The sequence below is a fragment of the Leopardus geoffroyi genome, chromosome A1, assembly GCF_018350155.1.
Source record: "Leopardus geoffroyi isolate Oge1 chromosome A1, O.geoffroyi_Oge1_pat1.0, whole genome shotgun sequence".
Taxonomy (NCBI): domain Eukaryota; kingdom Metazoa; phylum Chordata; class Mammalia; order Carnivora; family Felidae; genus Leopardus; species Leopardus geoffroyi.
In genome coordinates, this window is record NC_059326.1 from 31,336,428 (window position 1) to 31,355,622 (window position 19,195).

The following is a 19,195-nucleotide window of genomic DNA, read 5'->3' on the forward strand; positions in this document are numbered from 1 at the left end:
TGACTATTCTGTGCTAGAATGTAAGTTCTATGAGAGCAGGGGCTCAATCTGTCTTGTTCACTGCTATATCCCCCTTATGTAGCACAGGACCTCGTACTGGCTGACAGAGTAAGTAGAGGAATAAATAAATAGATAAATCTAAAATTCTATTGCAAAATTCAAAATTCTGACTTCAAAAATACCTTTAACCAATAAGCTGGGCTAACTGTGTGACTGACCTTCTAGAACAAAGCCACTTAGCTCATGTGGATCTAATGAGCACAAATCTAATTCTAGGATGAGTTCCAATTGCTTCTGGGAGATTAAAGCATTAGAAACAAAACTTTGATTTCAAAATATCATTCTGTTAATGATCACCAATATAAATAATGTCTTAATTTTTGGTGAGACAAAAACTACATTAAATTAGTGAATGCATTGTTGTTAATACGAGAAGGTAAAAGGGTCCGCATTCAGCACAGTGACAAACACTTCCAGCAGGGTTTCAACCTCCCATTTGAAAAAAAAAAAAAACAACACTTTAGATAACCAGAAAAGGTTATAATTCTTTATAAATATCTTTATTTTGTATAGTACAACAAATGCTAACTGTCTTATCGGTGCTCGTTTGCCAGTGTTGGAACAAGGGAATATATACTGTTCTGAGCACAGAAAGATTATATGTGACTCTGACCATTCAGGCCAATGTGGTTGCTTGTGGTTCCCATGAAACTAGTCTGTAGACAGACATTTACTGGATGCTACACCACAATTTAGTATTTGTTTGTGTGAATTATTGCCACTGCCATGTATCTGAAGACTAACAAAGGAACTAAAACAAAAGAAAAACACAGAAGTCTACTTTTTATATATAATAAAGGCCAAATGTAAAGATTGATGTAAGGACACCTGACTGGCTCAACTGGTAGAGGGTGTGACTCTTGATCTCGGAATCATGAGTTTGAGCCCCACGTTAGGCACAGAGATTATCTTAAAAAAAAATTGATGTAAAGTCCATGGAATAATTTCAGCTGTTTCTGGCAGCACAGGGAAGCTTATCTAAAACAAAGGTTTTATCAGTTTCAGTTTGGAGGGAAACTTCTCAAAATATCTAGAGTATCAATACTATCCACCTAAATGTTTTAAAAATGCTGAAATATTTAAATAATATTAAAATGTTTAAAATATTAACTTTTAATATTTAATGTTAAAAATATTAAAACATTGAAATATTAAAATGTTTACAATATTATTAATTTTTATTGCATACCAGTTATGATAATACTGACATATGGCAAATATGTGACAGAAAAGAGTTGTTTTACTTTGTGTGTAATGTATATTTATAACATAGAGCTGTAGCTTATGTGACGTCTGTGGCATTTTTTAGTGTAGCCTCAAAAATCTAAATTCACACTTCAGTGTACTTGCTCTCTATGATATAGGACACTTAAGCTTTTTCTCCCTTAAGGTGAGCATGATTTTAAACTGTCAGTAGAGGGCGCTGGAGAGACACTGCAGGGGGGAAGAGAGCGTCTCTTTCCAGGTTAGGATAAATGGTGTTTTGTTTTTTCTTCCTCTTGCCCCAGTTAGACAAAGGGTAGGTGTGTAAGAACATTTGGTGTTTATCTGCCCCATCTGTGCACCCAGAGAACACACTTCTGTGGAAACCATGCAGCCCCAGTCTAGAGGTTGTTTTGGTTTGGTTTGAATTTTTCCACTTGCTTGGTAGCTGTAAATCAGCTTTAACTCAAGCAATCCAACAAATTTCACTCTTCAAACTAGGTGTGAACACTATCCTGGCAGTGGGTAGAATATATACTAAGTATGCCCATCTTTGGTACATTTCTTGAGCTCTAAGAGAAGGTGGAGGAGTCCTTTAGAACGTACTCTTTCCATCTTTACAATTACGATTTTATCGTAGCTTAATAATTCTTAATATTGAACTTCCCCTGTTTCAATTACTGTGTGGCTCTGTTTCCTAATTGGACCAAGACCAATATATAGTCCATAGTCCAAACAATATAATAAAGAACACTTTAAAAACTTGCAACATTCTCTACTTTAGAAATGATTACAATAGTTGATATAAATATAAATAAATTAAAATAAATAGTTGATATAAACATATATATCAACTAAGTATATATTATGTTATAATATATAATTTATTACTATATTAATAATAATATTAAATAATATACATTAATATAACTATATTAATTTTTAATGTTTATTCATTTTTGAGAGACAGAGGGAGACAGAGCATGAGCGGGGAAGGGGCAGAGAGAGGGAGACGCAGAATCTGAAGCAGGCTCCAGGCTCTGAGCTGTCAGCACAGAGCCCGACGTGGGGCTCCAACTCACAAAATGCAAGATCATGACCTGAGCTAAAGTCAGACGCTCAAATGACTGAGCAACCCTGGCACCCATAATATAATTATATTATAATATATAAATATAATACATATTCTATATATTCTATAAATATATGTACTTAGTCATGTTAGTTCCTTGATCAAAAATCCCGTTCAGGATTATTAACTTTTTAAATAAAAACATTAACCACTTCATGGTCATATGCTTTATTTCACTGCATCACAGAGAAAAGCTGTGGTTTTATATATAAATAGATATGTCATATTTTTTCACTGTGAGAATTCTATTATTTAGAGGCAATTATAAAAACTACCCCTGTCACATAAATAGTGACCTTTGTAAATATGCACATATTAAAAATATTAAGATTCAATTTCTGAATCTGTAGCCTTCAGTTGTTATTCTTATCAAAGACTAAGAAGAAAGAACAGCACAAGTATCTTCTTATAAGTTATTTAAAAAGGTAAAAAGGTAAAAATTTTAAAATTTTTATTAAAATTTATTAGAACAACTGATGTACAGTGCATTTAATTATTAGAGTGACATAATTGCCTCTGTATTAACGATCATACAGAGTTGTTCTCCTCTAACCAATATCAGACTCGGTAGTGGCAGAAAGAGCTTAGGGTGAATACAAGTGGGACACTAAAAGCCAACACTGAGATAAAATCAGTTCTTGCAAATTGAACAAGAATCGAGTGATGGGAATCTAGCCAGACAGGCAAAGCTTTTTATCTGGAGAATACAATGGTGAGTACTAAACAGTAATGGATCGTGACAGGTGGACAGGCAGGCAGACCATCACACTAGTCTCCAGGAATACCAGCAAAACTGTGGGGTTAGGTGTTAAGTAACTTAAAACTAAGTTAAGGCAGCTAAGTTCTAAAGCAAAGATTCTAGACAGGATTACAGAGATGCCAAAGAAATTGGAGAGAAATAGCATAATTCCCACTTTAGGGCTAAAATTTTCATGACAAGATTAGAATATAGAATCTCTAAGAACAGAGTGGGACTAAAATCCTGCGTGCATAGGGGAAATGTGCAGGAAATCCAAACCAAAACTCAGGCATGAGATTAAACAAGGTAGAGAGACTCGGTTACTTGATACAGACTATTGGATGGCTTCATCTCAAAAATCAAACTTGGAAGAAGAGACCACAAGAGAGGAGTGGAGTTATCAAAAAGTTACCTCAGTATGGAAATTCTGATCTGCTGGATTGGAACTTTTAAATTTCTCTGAATAAAGTCTTCATCTCGGGCTTGGATTCACTCTAGCTCAGAAAGCAGATGATGTTAAATGCTTCTAGTTCTAGTTATAAGGGATGCCAGTGTGAACATAGGAGTAGAACTAGGTAGGACGTTAAGTCTTCATCACAGAAATAATGTATTTCTATTTTTTAAATGAACATTTACATGTAAAAAAATTAGAGAGAAGATATCTAAAAAATTAACCTTAAAGAAATACATTGGATAATAGTTATAGTAAAGTATATGCTCTAATAATGGGAGTAAAAGCTGTTTGGGTCTCGTTGGTACCACTAGTTCAGAAGATTTTAGCTGTAAACAAGCAGTAGGATGATAAAAATCTCCTGGCATAATTAAAACTGGGTAAGCCAGAATAGGTGTGTTCCCCAAACAGTTTGCCAAATATCTTTTCAAGTCTATTATAGCTACTGAACAAATGGATTGGTATGAATAGATATGTCCTTAATGAGCACATCATTAAGAGGTTGATATGTCTTCTCATTTACTGGTAACTTCTCCAATTCATCTAGAGCCTCCAGAATATCTATTACCTTTCCAAATACTGTGTATTTCATGTCCAAATGTAACTTCTTGGCATAGGTGAAAAACTGAGATCCATTGGTATTTGAGAGATTATTAGCCATAGATACCACACCTCTAACATTGTGCTTAAGAGTCACTATATTCGTCCTCAAATTTCTTGCCCCAGGTACTGTTACTTCCTCTTCCTGCACCTGTCAGATCTCTAGTTTCAACCACAAAATCCTTGATATTTCTATGAAATATACAGCCATTGTAGTAATTACTGGCACTAAGAGCCGAAAATTTCTCACATATTTGGGTGTCCTCTCACAGAAAACTTCTATTTTAGTATCACTTACATCTCTATGCAATGTCACTGACATTTTTCTTCTTGATGGTTTCAGGAAGTACTGTTGCTAATTTCTCACTGTCTTAACAAGAGAAGTTAGAAAATGAGTCTCACTTTGGTTAGCACAGCTGTTTTTAAAACAGAAAAGATGTAATCGCAGACGCCCCGTGATTCGAAATTAGTGTCTTAGGGGCTCCCCTGCATTTTGATTTTGAAGTCCACTAAAAATTAGAATTCACCTATGTTTATTATCTTCATATGTGGGAAGAGCCTCAAAACATTAAATAGCAGAAGACAGGTAAAAGGAAAGAAACAGAAGAAAGAACTAAAAAGAAACATGATTGATTTTCAAAAAGCTGACCATTTGATTTCTAAACATTATAAGACAGTATTACACAACAAAATGCACTCGTCAGGACAATGGGGTACAGTGGAAAGAAGAGGAAGATACAGGTCCTGGTTTTGCACTGCAATAGCCCCTATATTATTGCATAAACTTGTATAAATTACTTCACTTCTCCTTGCCACAGTTTTATCTTTTAAAGATTGATCTTTAAAGGAGAAAGTGTATGTTCCAGGTATCTGTTGTTTTGGAACAAATGACCATAAAACTTAACGGTTAAAAACGGTAAAAACAAATTTTGTGGGTCAGAACTTCCAGCAGAGATCAGCTGCATAATTCTGCTGTTCCATGTGACATAGTAGAGGTCACTTGATGATATTCAACTGTTAGATAGTCTGGACTGGAAGGTGTAAGTTTCATACACACACCTATGGTAACTTGGAGGGTGTATCTGGAAGGCTGAATTCAGCTGAATTGTCAACAAAATGGCTAACTTTGGCCTCTTCAGTATGGCAGCTGCGGAGACTTCTTCTATTGGTGAATCAGGGTGCCAAGAATGAAGAAAGAGAACGTTGCGTGGTATTTGACACTCTAGCACCACTTCTGCCATACCCTACTGGTTGAAGCAGTCTCAACCATGTGCATATTCAAGGGGCAGGATCATTGACCTGCATATCCATGAGAGAAGTTTCAAATAATTTGCTTCCATGTTGAAACCATTATAGTCCATACCCTGCTTACAACAGTACTGATCTTCCTTCATCATGTGAGAATCACCAGAAGTCTCATTCTATTATGCTATGAAGCTCAGGTTTAAGGTCCAGGATCACATCATTTAAATCAGATCTAGCTGTAAAAGTATCTTAGTTTTAGTTTTAGTTTTAGTTTTAGTTTTAGTTTTAGTTTTAGTTTTAGTTTGCTTTTATTTTGGATTTAGTTTGGTTTTAGTTTTAGTTTTAGTTTTAGTTTTAGTTTTAGGGTTTTTTTTTCTCCCTTGGATAAAGTTACTTTTAGACTGTAGATCTGTGAAATGGAAAGACAAATGATCTGTCCTCCACCCACCTAATGTTCCAAGATGGAACAGGTGTAGGATAATCATAGTAAATATTCCTTTTCCAGAAGGGAGAAAATAAGACACATAGCAATCACTATCCTATAGAAATTCTTAAATATAATCTGGCAAATATTTTCCTTTCCCAACTGAGGTTCAGTCTTGGTCTTTGGGCATAATTTTACATGGCTCTTGGCTTCTTTCCATTGGCAAAAATTCTAAAATTGAATATATGCAAATGGATGGTGAAAACTTCCTTTTCCACATAATGTAGACTTTTCCATAAAATCTATTTTCAGAATCTAGTTTTCTTAGAATGCTTCTTGGTTATCTCAAGACTTTAATTTTTTCTTTTTACTCTTTCTGTCCTATTCAATGTTAATATAATTCCTTTAACATCTCATGAGCCATTTGGGTGTTAATTACTAATCTATTTCATTAGACAAAACCAAACCCATAAATCTTTTTGTGGTAAATCCTTCTCTATCTTGGTTTTCCTGTGAGGCTGTTGTTTGTGCACTAAGCACTATTGTCTGTTTTAGAGCATCTATATGGCATACCCTTTTTCTTTTTTGTTACTGAGAGGGTACATTAGATCAGCCTTAAATCCTTCTGAAGTCTTAAACAATCTTACAACCACAGGCTGTGTTCTACTAGCAGTGCATTAGATTTTATCTCTATCCTGAGACCATCTCTTACTTTGAGGACAACTTGCTGGTTGTCCTAAGCCCTTTATATTCACTCCATATTCTGTTAGCAATTGACTATTCACTTCATCTTTCTTTTCTCTCAGTTTTACTAGATAACTGGAAGAAATGAGGTAACACCTTCAACACTTAATTCAGAAATCATCTTAGCTAGATTATCAAGTTTTTTAAGTACACTGTATATTTTCCAGGTTACCTCAGTGGCAGTATTACCAAACTTTCTGCCAGCCCTTAGTAATTTCTTTGTTCAGTCTCCTTCGAGTCCTCTCTCTTGTCACTTTAAGGTTTGTCAGACCTTTGCCTATTGCCCTGTCCCCAGACCAAAACTATACATTTTAGATTTTGCAATGTTAGCACCTCACTTCCATATACCAAATTCCGTTTATCTATTGATGCAGTAAAAATAAAAACAAGACAAAAACCAACCAAAAGTTAAGTTGCTTAGAACAACAATCATCTTATTATATCTCATAATTTTATGACTCAATAATGGAGCAGCAGTCAAATGGGTGATTCTCCTCCCTCATGTAGTTTTGACGGAAGTCATTCAGAGGTATTCATTTGGCAGATGGTCTGGAATGGAGGGTCCAAAACAATTCCCGTCATGTGATACTTCATGGGGAACGGCAGAAGGCTAACCTCAGCTCCAATCACCAATCAGAATTTGTACAGGTGGCCTCCTCAGCATGGCAACCACCTCAGTGTAATGGAGCTTTTCACAGGGAATACCTCAGAGCTTCAACAGCAAGGCTGTAGCTATGACCTCTTGATGGGAGGAGTGAAAACGATTTGTGGTCTTGATTTAAAAATGACAAAATTGGGCTAGATGATCACTCACATCCTTTTTGTTTCTAAAATATCTGTTTCAAAAGCAACAATAAAAGTTTAGAATAGATATGAAATAAAAGAAATAACATTTTAACTTTTCACAAGTTATAAGCATCTAAACCTGCTGAAGCATTAAATAGTCTACAGCATTCATCTCTCAAAAGATTTAATTCCAAAGATAACTGTAGGTGATAAAGACATTTATAGCTGAGATTGGATGGAAAATATCTAAAAATATATAACTTTATATCTATGTTTCTGTAAAAAATGGCTGCATTGCTTATTACCTCTTGTCATGAAATGGTTTTTTCCACTAAAGCCTATAAACAAAACTGAAAACTTCATTCTTATAGTTGTATTTCCAGCTATTTGGGTAATATGCAAAAGATTATGGCCAGGGAATTCTAACTGTAATTTCTTACTTTAGAGAAAGTTAACCAAATCAATAAACGATATTCTCCTCTTGATAGGGTTCTATGTGGTACCTGAAATAATGAAGCCATAGATATGGGAATAATCTTAGAGATCATCTTGACTAAATCCTTTCAGCCACAGATGAAAGAACTGAGCCCTCCAGGGACTATGAAGCTTGTCCAAGGTCTCTTAGCTGGTTAATGGGTAGAGTCAAGGGCTTTTTCTATGACCGTGGTGCTAACAGTTACAACAGTGCCCTTGAGAGAAATAAGTTTCTCAAATGATATGACTATTCCCTTGCAGTTTATGCCTTCATTAATTTTCTTTAACACTTATTTCTTCATCTGTGGTACATAATGTTTAGACCAACTTTACTGAGTTGAAACAAATTCTAATCAGACTGAAATAGTACTGTTTCGACATATTTTAAGAACAGCAACAATAGATAACATAAATATAAACATATTTCTAAAACTACTGATAAGTTGCTAAAGAAAAAAGTAACTTTATTGTTTTATTTCTTTCATCCAGCATTTAAGGATCATGGATTTTCTGTATGAGAAGGTATCTTAAAGTCTATCCACCTTTTTGTCCCCATTTGTAAATATCTTCTTAACCATTCTGACATACAAGCATACCATGTGGGTTTATATACTTCCAGTGATAAGATGCTCATTATTTCTAAGAACAAAATAAAATTTTGGTATAATAATCATAATCAGTATTATATACTACTGATATCTGTCTCCAACAGCATATATATGTTTAATACTGGTTTGATCTATAAGCGATCACAGAATATGTCACTATTTTCTTTTAAGATGAACGTCTTGAATTGAAGAAAAGTATCAAGATGTGACTAAGTGTTTCATAATTTAAATATACACAATTTTCTCCATTGGCAAAAATTCTAAAATACAATATATGCAAATGGGTGGTGATAAACTATGCTGGGCATCCAGCTAAAAGGACAGCATTATGGATTACATCTATTTTGCCTCTATTTTATTTCTCTATAACAGAACACTTTTATCACTTACATTTAATTTTTTTAAGTTTTATACACCTTTATACTTTGCATATGGGCATATAAAACTGAGATTTATGTATTTTTAGAGATGGTTATATTTTCCTGAAATTGTACATTAAGAAGGTGATATTTTACATGATAACATTTGAAAAGTGAGGACTTGTAGAATACTCATGAGTTTGAGATATGTGACAGAACAGGAGGTCAGAGATACTTAAAGCATGAGAAGAACTCAACCCCCTATGAATGGCTTTGAAGATGAAGTAAGGAGGCCACAAATCAAAGAACACAGGGACATAGGAGTTCTCCTTCAATATGGGAACATAAGCAGGCTCTTGAACACTTCCTTCCATGAGCAAACTGAATTTACAGCAACATAAGGAACAATTTCCTCCAAAAGAAATCCAGAAACTAGCTGAGCAACTGCTATATATCAGGTGAAAAAAAAAAAAAAAAGACAGCAAATGGGTCTTGACACCCTCTCAATTAATAGGACCCACTAAAAACAAAGAAGGCTACTTGGACGATTGCAAAGGTTTGAAAGGCAATCAAGAGTTAGGGCCAGACTGGTTAAGTTTAGGCGGAATGGCTCAAATACCAAAATCCCACAGATTATACAGTACTGACTGGATGAAATTATTGCAAATAAATGGTTCCAAACTGGGGATAAAGATCGTATTTGTAAGGATCATACTTCTAGTCACTTTGATTATTTTTTAAATGTTTATTTATTTATTTTTGATAGAGACAGAGAGAGAGAGAGAGAACACGAGTGACAGAGGGGCAGAGACAGAGGGAGACAGAGGATCCGAAGCAGGCTCTGTGCTGAGAGCACAGAGCCTAATGCAGGGCTTAAACTCAGGAACCATGAGATCATGACCTGAGCCAAAGTCGACAGTTAACTGACTAAGCTACCCAGGTGCTCCTGATGATTTTTTTAAATAAGAGGGTTTTAATTTTGATGGAAGAAGAGTAGTTTTTAATTGAGAAGAATAACACAGTGTACTCATAAAACCTATATACAAGGTAGTAATACGTGACTTTGAGTAAGTAGGAGGTGTTGGTATTATCTGCTCCCTTAGATGCTATGAGGATTCTGGAATCATTGCATTTACTAAGACTATAATAACGACTGACCTTTGTCCTCATTGCATTATCCCAGGACTCCAGGGGTGTCAAGAAATAGTAGATTGAGGGATATAAGTCCAGATAATAGTAATACCTTAAGTTACCCTAGGTTAGTATGTTTTCCCAAATCAACTACATTTATTATTGGTATATGTATCCGTTATAACATTTTTCACATGCTTAACAGTTGTTTCCTATGGATATGTTATCTTACATTAGGAAAGTTCCTTAAAGATAAGGTTTCTATTTTATACATCTTTGTAACCAGTCAAGCAAGTCTAGTTAAGTGAAAAGCAGATATTTTGAATCAATTATTGCATTTAATTTTTCAATGCTTTTATATTACTTAAAGTCATTTTAAAAATCTGTTGCCCAGAAGTGGACATGTTACTTCATTAATGACTACTATACGATATTACTGTATGATTTTCTCCCTTAAAAACCTCAAGTATATAATTTGTTTCACTGTCATAAGGGTAATATACATATATAGTATTTTTGGTATTTTAAATTTTTTTTAATGTTTCAAGTGTTTATTTACATCCTACTTAGTTAACATAGAGTGTAATATTAGTTTCAGGAGTAGAATTTAGTGATTCATCACCTACATATAATACCCAGCGCTCATCACAAGTGCCCTCCTTAATACCCATCACCCATTTAGCCCATCCCCCATCCATCTCTCCTCCAGCAGCCCTCAATTTGTTTTCTATAGTTAAAAGTCTCTTTTATGGTTTACCTCCCTCTGTCTTTTTTTTTCATTCCCCTATGCTCATCTGTTTTGTTTTCTTAAATTCCATATGGATGAAATAATATGGTATTTGTCTTTCCCTGACTGACTCATTTCACTTAGTGTAATATGCTCTAAGTCCATCCTCATCATTGAAAATGGCAAGATTTCACTCTTTTTAATGTCTGAATAATATTCCACTGTGTGTGTATGTGTGTGTGTGTGTGTGTGTGTGTGTGTGTGTGTGTGTGTGTACACCACGTCTTCATTATCCATTCATCAGTTAATGGACATTTGGGCTCTTTCCATAATTTAGCTATTGTTGATAATGCTGCTATAAACATTCAGATGCATGTGTCTCTTCAAATTAGTATTTTTGTGCCCTTTGAGTAGCATAAACTAACTCCTTTAGTTTTTGTCTGGGAAACCCCTCTTCTCCTATTATGAATGACAGCCTTGCTGGATAAATTACTCTTGGCTACATATTTTTCCCATTCAGCATGTTTAATATATTGTGCCACTCCCTTCTGGCCTGACAAGCTTCTGTGGAGAGGTCTGCTGCTAACCATATTTGTCTTCCCTTGTAAGATAGGGATTTCTTTTTCCTTGCTGTTTTTAGGAATTTTTCTTTATCTCTGTATTTTGCAAATTTTGCCCTGATAGGTCTTGGTGTTGACCTACTTTTGTTGATTTTGGCGGGAGTTCTCTGTGCCTCATGGATTTGGATGTCTGTTTCCTTCCCCAGATTAGGGATGTTTTCAGCTATAATTTTCTCAAATAAACCTGGTATTTTTTCCCTAACTTTTTCTTTTGGTACTCCTATGATATGAATGTTATTACTATTTAAGGAGTTACTGAATTCCTAAGTCTATATTTGTAATCTAACATTTTTCTTTCTTTCTTTTTCACCTTCATTATTTTCCATAATTTTGCCTTCTATATCACTTACTTGTTCCTCTGATTCTTCCATCCTTGTGGTCATTAGATCATTTTTGCATCTCAGTTATAGCATTTTTTTATTCTGGCCTAACTAGTTTTAGGTCTTTTATTTATATGGTAAGGTACTCTCTGGCATCTACTATGCTTTTCTCAAGCCTAGCTAGTACTCTTATGATTGTTGTTTTAAATTCAGGATCAGACATATTACTTATATCTGTTTCTATTAGGTCTCTGGACATGACCTTTTCTTATTCTTTCTTTTGAGATGAATTGCTCCATCTTGGCATTTTGTCTAGGTCTTTGTCTTCTGTGTGTTGGGAAAGTCTGTTATGTTTCCTGCTCCTGAGAGTAATGGTATATTAAGAAGAGGTCATATACTGTCCAAGGCCTGGTGCTTCAAGAAGTGTTTCTGGTGTATGCTGTACACATTTTGCTGTTATGTTTTGGCTGCTCTTTCCCTCAGGTCAGTTCTCTGCAGAGTATCTCCTTGCCTACAGTGGGGAGTGTCTGGACTTTGTGCAGCATGTGGCGAATTTTAAATAGATGTGCTCTGGTTTGCTTGTTAAAAAAAAAGGCCTGATCCTATTTCCATTACAGCTACAGCTTTGCAGAACTCTATGGTCAGTAGACTTGGTGGGTGCAGGGGGTATATGCTGGTCTTCTGGGGGAGGGGCCTGCTGTTCTGGATTTCAGAAACACTTCCCCTAGTAAAGAAGCACCTGCAGAGGGCAAGGGGGCAGGACTTGATGTAAGCAGCTCAGGTTTCCACTTTTGGCACTTTTCTGGTCACAGAAGTCAATTAGTGTTGATGGATAGGGGAGAAAAAAACAGCACCAGCCCTCCCTCTTGTCCCTGAAGTGGGAAGTTCGTGCCCAAGGCTGTCTAGGAAGCTGTTACTGAGGAGCAAATAATCTCCCCTTGTGTGTCCCAGGTATCCCTCAGATCCCTACCTTCACTCTGTCTGTGTCCACGGCACCTGCCTGCCTGGCAGTGCTATGAATCTGTATTTTATCTTAGGAATGTAGCTGAGATTTAAAACTCCAAACTTAAGGGACCTAACATGGCACAAACTCATGCTGGTCCTCTGGGAGAGGGGCTTCCTGTGCTGGGACTGGTGCCAGTTTGTCCCAGAAGAGTAGTTGCACCAATGCACAAGAGTTTGGACTCTAGAGTCAAGTGCAGCAAAAAAGGCTAAGTCTGAGTTAGCTAGCAGCCTTAGCAGCCTTATGGGGGAGCAATGGCACCCATTGTCTCTTTTGTCCCCTGAGAGGCAAAGCCACCTCTGTCAGATGCACTGCAAGAAGGGGGAAAATCTTTCCCAGCGCATCCCAGGAGATCCTCAGATTGTACAACCTTCTCTCAGACATCTGCCCTCCTCCACAGGACCACCAACTGTGCCTGCCAGGCTCCACATCAGGCCACTGGCACAGAAGTCTAAAACTCTAGTCTTTGAGCTCTGCTGGTCTTAAACTCTCACAATAATCATCCCTTTTCATTTTCCCAGTCAGCAATGTTTGGGGAAGTGTTTCTCTTATGCGATCCTCCATACACTGCTGTTTCTCTCTGTCTCTGTCTGTCTCTGTCTCTCCTCTTTTTGTGATAAGCGATCCCTTCCACCCTCCACAACACCCATGATCCTTTTCTCCCCCAAATCACATCTCCACACTTCCTATCTTTCACTATGTGGCCTTTTCTCTCCAGCTAGTTATGTAGTTTGTTCTCTTAGCGCTCAGATAGATCTCTTGGGCATTCAGAATGATTTGATATTTATCCAGCTGTGTTTGAGGGACAATACAAGCATAGTGTCCTCCTATTATTCTGTCACCCTCTAACTCACCTACCATTTTTGTTTTTTTTAGTACATGTTACACCATTCACAGTTAACTAAAATTTTCAGATTTTATTTCTATGAGTTTTTTTCACATCTTTTCATCATATGTTTCTCAATTTTCTGTAAATTATGTTAATACCACCCATTCATCCATCTGTGAATTTGTTTCTTGGTATTTAGAGTAATATAACTTTTCTATTTTATTTTATTTTATTTTATTCCCCATCACATATTTCTAAGCTTTAAGTCTTCCATTTATCTTTCAAAAGTTGAAATCCAGACCTATTACCTACAGAAAACCATGTCCATTAGAGATGAATATTCTTTTTCACTGGCCACGTGAAAATTTCTTTGAACATAGAGTTGGACTTTTGTGATATTGCTTTGTAAAATGCTACATACATCAGGCATTCTAAAATAAATATTTGATCTTAGAATATTGGATTTTTGGTAAATGTCAGATTGGAATGAAAAATAATATAGTAATTTGTGACTGATGTAAGATATGGGTGGCATAATTTCTCATTTCTGTTCTTACATACTTAGAGATAAGCATTTATGATTTACCTTTTAAAATTTCACATAAATCTTTTTTTTTGTAAATGCAGGTGTTTACCCTCCTTAAACAATGCACAGATGATGAACAGAAAAATTAGATAAATATACCATCCTCAAAGTCTCAGTTATAAGAGAGTCTGATATAACATTTAATAAGAAGAAAACCTTGATTATATACCCAAGATATCTAGCTGTATAGTACATATTTTCATGAAAAGCTATGTATTTTTGTAAGTACCCTTCTTCAATAATATTTGCTGATTAGATTCCCAAGTTGTCCTTACATTTCTATCATTTTCCATTAGGGATCTATATGCCCATTTTTGTATATACATGAAAACTTATGATTCTACATGAATTTTCCTCACTACCTCACCAGAAAATAAATGCAAAATCATTTCACTATTGTATCCCCACAATGATATAACAATGATAGAATTACTAAGATATATTGTTTTATTTTTGAGAGAGAGAGACAGAGAGAGACAGGGTGTGAACTGGGGAGGGGCAGAAAGAGAGGGAGACACAGAATCCAAAGCAGGCTCCAGGGTCTGAGCTGTCAGCACAGAACCCGAGGCGGGGCTCGAACTCACATACCGCAAGATCATGACCAGAGCTAAAGTGGGATGCTTAACCAACTGAGCCACCTAGGCTCCCCAGCGCTGATTCCCTTTTAATGTCATTTCCTTTCAAGGAAATGTTATTTTAGATCCTTTAAAGATATTAGTTACTGCTCAAAGTTAGAAACCTTATGAGTGAAGTTGTATTTTTTATTTTCAGTTAAAATATATTGGGCTAGAGGGATGCCTGGTGGCTCAGTTGGTTAAGCATCTGACTTCGGCTCAGGTCATGATCTCACAGTTCGTGAGTTCCAGGCCCACATCAGGCTCTGTGCTGACAGCTCAGAGCCTGGAGCCTACTTCAGATTCTGTGCCTCCCTCTCTCTCTCTATGTCTCTGACTAGCTCTCTCTCTCTCTCTCTCTCAAAAGTAAAGAATATATACATATGTATACATATACATATATACAAGTATATACATATAAGTGACTTATTTCTACAATCTTGTTTTTCCCCCTCCATTTTACCCAAACCCATGTTACTAAATTTTCTGGAGGTCCTATATCCAATATGATTTGTTCAAGTTCACCACACTTGATCTCAGTAGCATTTCCCCTGATGGTCACTCCCCAAACTCCTTTCTTCCTTTGGGTTCTGTGGCTCTAGACTTCTCTGATGTTTCTTTACCTTCTATATCCTCCTACTTATTTTCATTTTCTGGTGTTTCTGTTTTTAATGGATTACAATTATTTCATCCATTGGTTTGAAATTCTATCAAACACCTTTCTATGTCCTAAGAATTTAAAGGCACAAAATAATAATTAAAAGAAGAGTTCCTTAAGACTCTCTTTGAATCCCTCTCTTTATCTTTATTCTATCCTCAGATTTTCTCATTAGCATTTATGGCTTCCAATGTCATGTACATATTCAGAATTTTGAGGATAGATCTCAATTCTGAAATTAAAGTGATCTATTCAAATTCCTATTTAATACCTTGGCATAGATATCTCACAAAAAAGGTATCTAAAACTAAATTTTTATTTCTTCCTGAAAATAGTCTACCTCTTACAGAGGGAATAAAATCAAGGTAAATATTCATTAAAATGGTGATTTCTTTTAATTAAGTTTCAATTACATGGAAAGACTCTGTCCTAATGAAAAGGACCTTGAACTTGGATTCCGAGCCTAACTTGGCAGATTTTGTCAGTGACTAGCATAGTAACCCTGGAGACCTCTCAGAATTTTATTCTAATTGCTTGTGAAATATTTCACATATTATCTAAGATCTATTTTTTTTTGTTTACATGATCCCAGGACTATAATACCAATACTATAATGACATTTGGAAAAAAGAATGAAAATAAAAACATAGAATCTGTGAATCTCTAGACAAGTTTATCTAGGCCCGTCCATCCGATGATCTTGACTTCTCGTTGTTAATTTCTTTTCTGTGGTTTGATCTTTTAATACATGCCCCTTGATCTCATACCTTTTTTCCCATTCCAAACCCATAGAACAAAACAAGAAAACATGGCTTGCTACTAATTTCTGTATGGCTACCTATAATCGCCATTATTATTAGCAATCTAAGAAGACAGACTCAACACTTGTCTCCTCCTAGTTAAAACTTAAGTTGGTATTTAACAGAAACTATTTCCTTGAGCTGATTTCACTTGATTTCCAAACATTAGTCTTATTTCTGAAAGAGCTTTTAAGAAATGCTTTTTTTTTTTTTTAACGTTTATTTATTTTTGAGACAGAGAGAGACAGAGCATGAACGGGGGAGGGTCAGAGAGAGGGAGACACAGAATCTGAAACAGGCTCCAGGCTCTGAGCTGTCAGCACAGAGCCGACGCGGGGCTCGAACTCATGGACTGCGAGATCATGACCTGAGCCGAAGTTGGACGCTTAACCGCTTAACCCACTGAGCCACCCAGGCGCCCCTGAAAGAGCTTTTAGACGACAATATGTCATTTTCCCTTACCACAATTTGATGTTGAAACTTATTAACACATAAACAATAATTTTTCTCTCTTTTCCAATGTTTATTTAGTTATTTTAAGAGAGTAAGCATGTGAGCAGGGGAAGGGAGAAAGGGAAGGAAGCAGAGAGAGAGAGAAAATCCCAAGCAAGCTTCACACTATCAGCGTGGAGCCTGATGTAGGGCTTGAACTTACACACCATGATAATGACCTGAGCTGAATGAGCTCAGATAATGACTGAGCTACCCAAGTGCCCCATCTTTTTTTTTTTTTTCGGTAGTCAAAATGCACCTGAATTTGGATTTTCAATGTTTCCTCAGAAACAATATGTCGGAAACATCCAGTTCAGTGTTTGTTTAGGAGATGAGTTATTATTGCAGAAACAACGATGTGTAGATCAACTGAGGAAAAGCACTAGCCCGGATACATGATGTGCATATGTAGAGTCTAGCAGTAGTAAACTCATTTATGAGTTTAGGAAGAAAGGTCGTGAGGAGAAAGAAAGCAGCTATGCAAAAGACAAAGAAAATTCAGCTGACACTGAGAAAATTAGGGAAGAGACGAGTGACTTAGAATCAGATTAGAATCAGAAGAGCTGGTAATCTATTGACAGGAGTTGGCCTGGATAGAATCATGCATGTCTGGTTCTGGTCCTCGCAAAGGTGGAACCCCATCACTCCTAGTGCTCTGGCAGGTGATGAGGATATTTGTTGCCTTTGAAAGATTTGTAGTCCTCTTGAGAAAATGAAACATATTCCTTTTATTACTACTTATATTTTGTTCTACTCTTATTCATTCACTTTGAATTTAAGGAATTAGGAAGTGCTTTTCAGATTTTGCAGAAAAAAACAGTAAATTAAGTCTGGGAATGATGACCAATTCTATCCCCAAACCTATCTCTGAAGACCAAATTTCTGCACAGTGAAAAAGCTCATAGTTTGGTGAAACCTATGGTGAAACTTGCTTTATTTTTCTCTTCATTTTTTGGTCAACAGTAAAATTAAGATTTTATTTATTTATTTACTTATTTATTTATTTGCTGTTGTTTATCTTCTTTTGTTTGGTTTGGTCATTATTATAAGATAGTACCTATACTTCTGGGAGGCCAACTAAAACATATATCTATATGCACAGATAGATAGATAGATATTTTATATACATCTATATATAGATGTATGACATGTATATATATGTTGTTACAGTATAAATTCTCATGGATAAAAGGGGGTTATAACAAAATATCTTATGATTTTTACCATTCATAGTGAAATATATTTCTTGGTTACTATTAAAAAGGTAAATATTTTAAGTACGTAATATAATAAAGATTATACCTAATAATTTCCCTCACGAAGATTTTATTCAAGTAAAATAGCATCATGTAAAGAATTGGTCATGCAAAAATTAAACATCCAAATGCAGTATTTAGGAGCTTCCCCAATAAAAATTTATTTAGAAATAAGCAAATATTTAAGTGGTTTTAGATCTTCATTTATAAAAAAAAAAATGTATGTGCCATGCTGTTTTAAAATAAAAATAAACATCTAAGAAAATTATTTATACGGGGCTCCTGGGTGGCTCAGTCGGTTGAATGTCTGATTTCTCCACTCAGGTCATAATCTTGTGTGGTCTGTGAGTTCAAGCCCCATGTTGTGCTCTGTGCGGACAGTTCAGAGCCTGAAGCCTGCTTTGGATTCTGTGTCTCCCTCTCCTTCTGTCCCTCCCCTGCTTGTGTTCTGTCTCTGTCTCTCAAAAATAAATAAACATTAAAAAATGTTATAAGAAAATTATTTATAAATTCAAGTTAACTATAAATCCCTCATGGAAGGGTGAAAGAGTGTTGAAATTTTGAATATAAAAAAATAATCGATGATTCTCATAACGACTATTTACTTGCCTAGCTAAAGGATTCTGAAAGATTTGTGACCTTTTAATTTCAGGTTTCCTCATCTATTAAATTCTGAAAATGATAATAGTACAAACCACACAGTATTTTACTTTGGGATACTAGTTATATTCATTAATCAATTACCTAAGCAATGTGAAATTATTAAAGGGATTTATCATGGTAAAATTAACATGGTGTTCCTCTAATTTCCCAAAAGGACCCAAATCCGTATTTCCTCCATACTCTTCATCCACAGTGTATTTATAGCCCTTATGGGTTTTCTTGCATAAATTAACATAAATAAGAATGAACATACCTTAGTGGTTTTGTGAAAGATGACAATGTTGTATTTTTCTATTTATTTGTCTACTTGGAATATTTATTGAAAGCTATGTTTGGGATTTTTCTCTTAAACAGAAATGAAAGAGAAAAGTAATTTCTCACCATTTCTCAATTTCCTGTTAATCAGTTTCAATATGTTAAAATGATATTTTCAAAATAGCCTTCTTCTGCTTTTAAAGTAATGCATGCTTTTAAAAGAATACATGGAAACAATAATCCTAGAAAATGCATGCCAGGTCATTCAAGTAGCAGATAATGAAGCTATTAACGAATATTTAACAAAAATATGGGTATGTTTCCATTTGTCTCTGTGTTTTAGGGTTTACTTTTCCAATTTTATATCCTGAAGGTCACATAATTTTTCATTTACTGGAAAAAAATCATCAATTTAC

At 35.4% G+C, this 19,195-nt stretch overlaps 1 pseudogene; it reads right to left on the bottom strand.

Annotated features, from left to right (window-relative positions):
- Positions 1 to 4,027: 4,027 nt before the first annotated feature.
- LOC123606585 lies at positions 4,028 to 4,507 on the bottom strand (annotated as a pseudogene).
- Between the last annotated feature and the right edge of the window lie 14,688 nt (positions 4,508 to 19,195).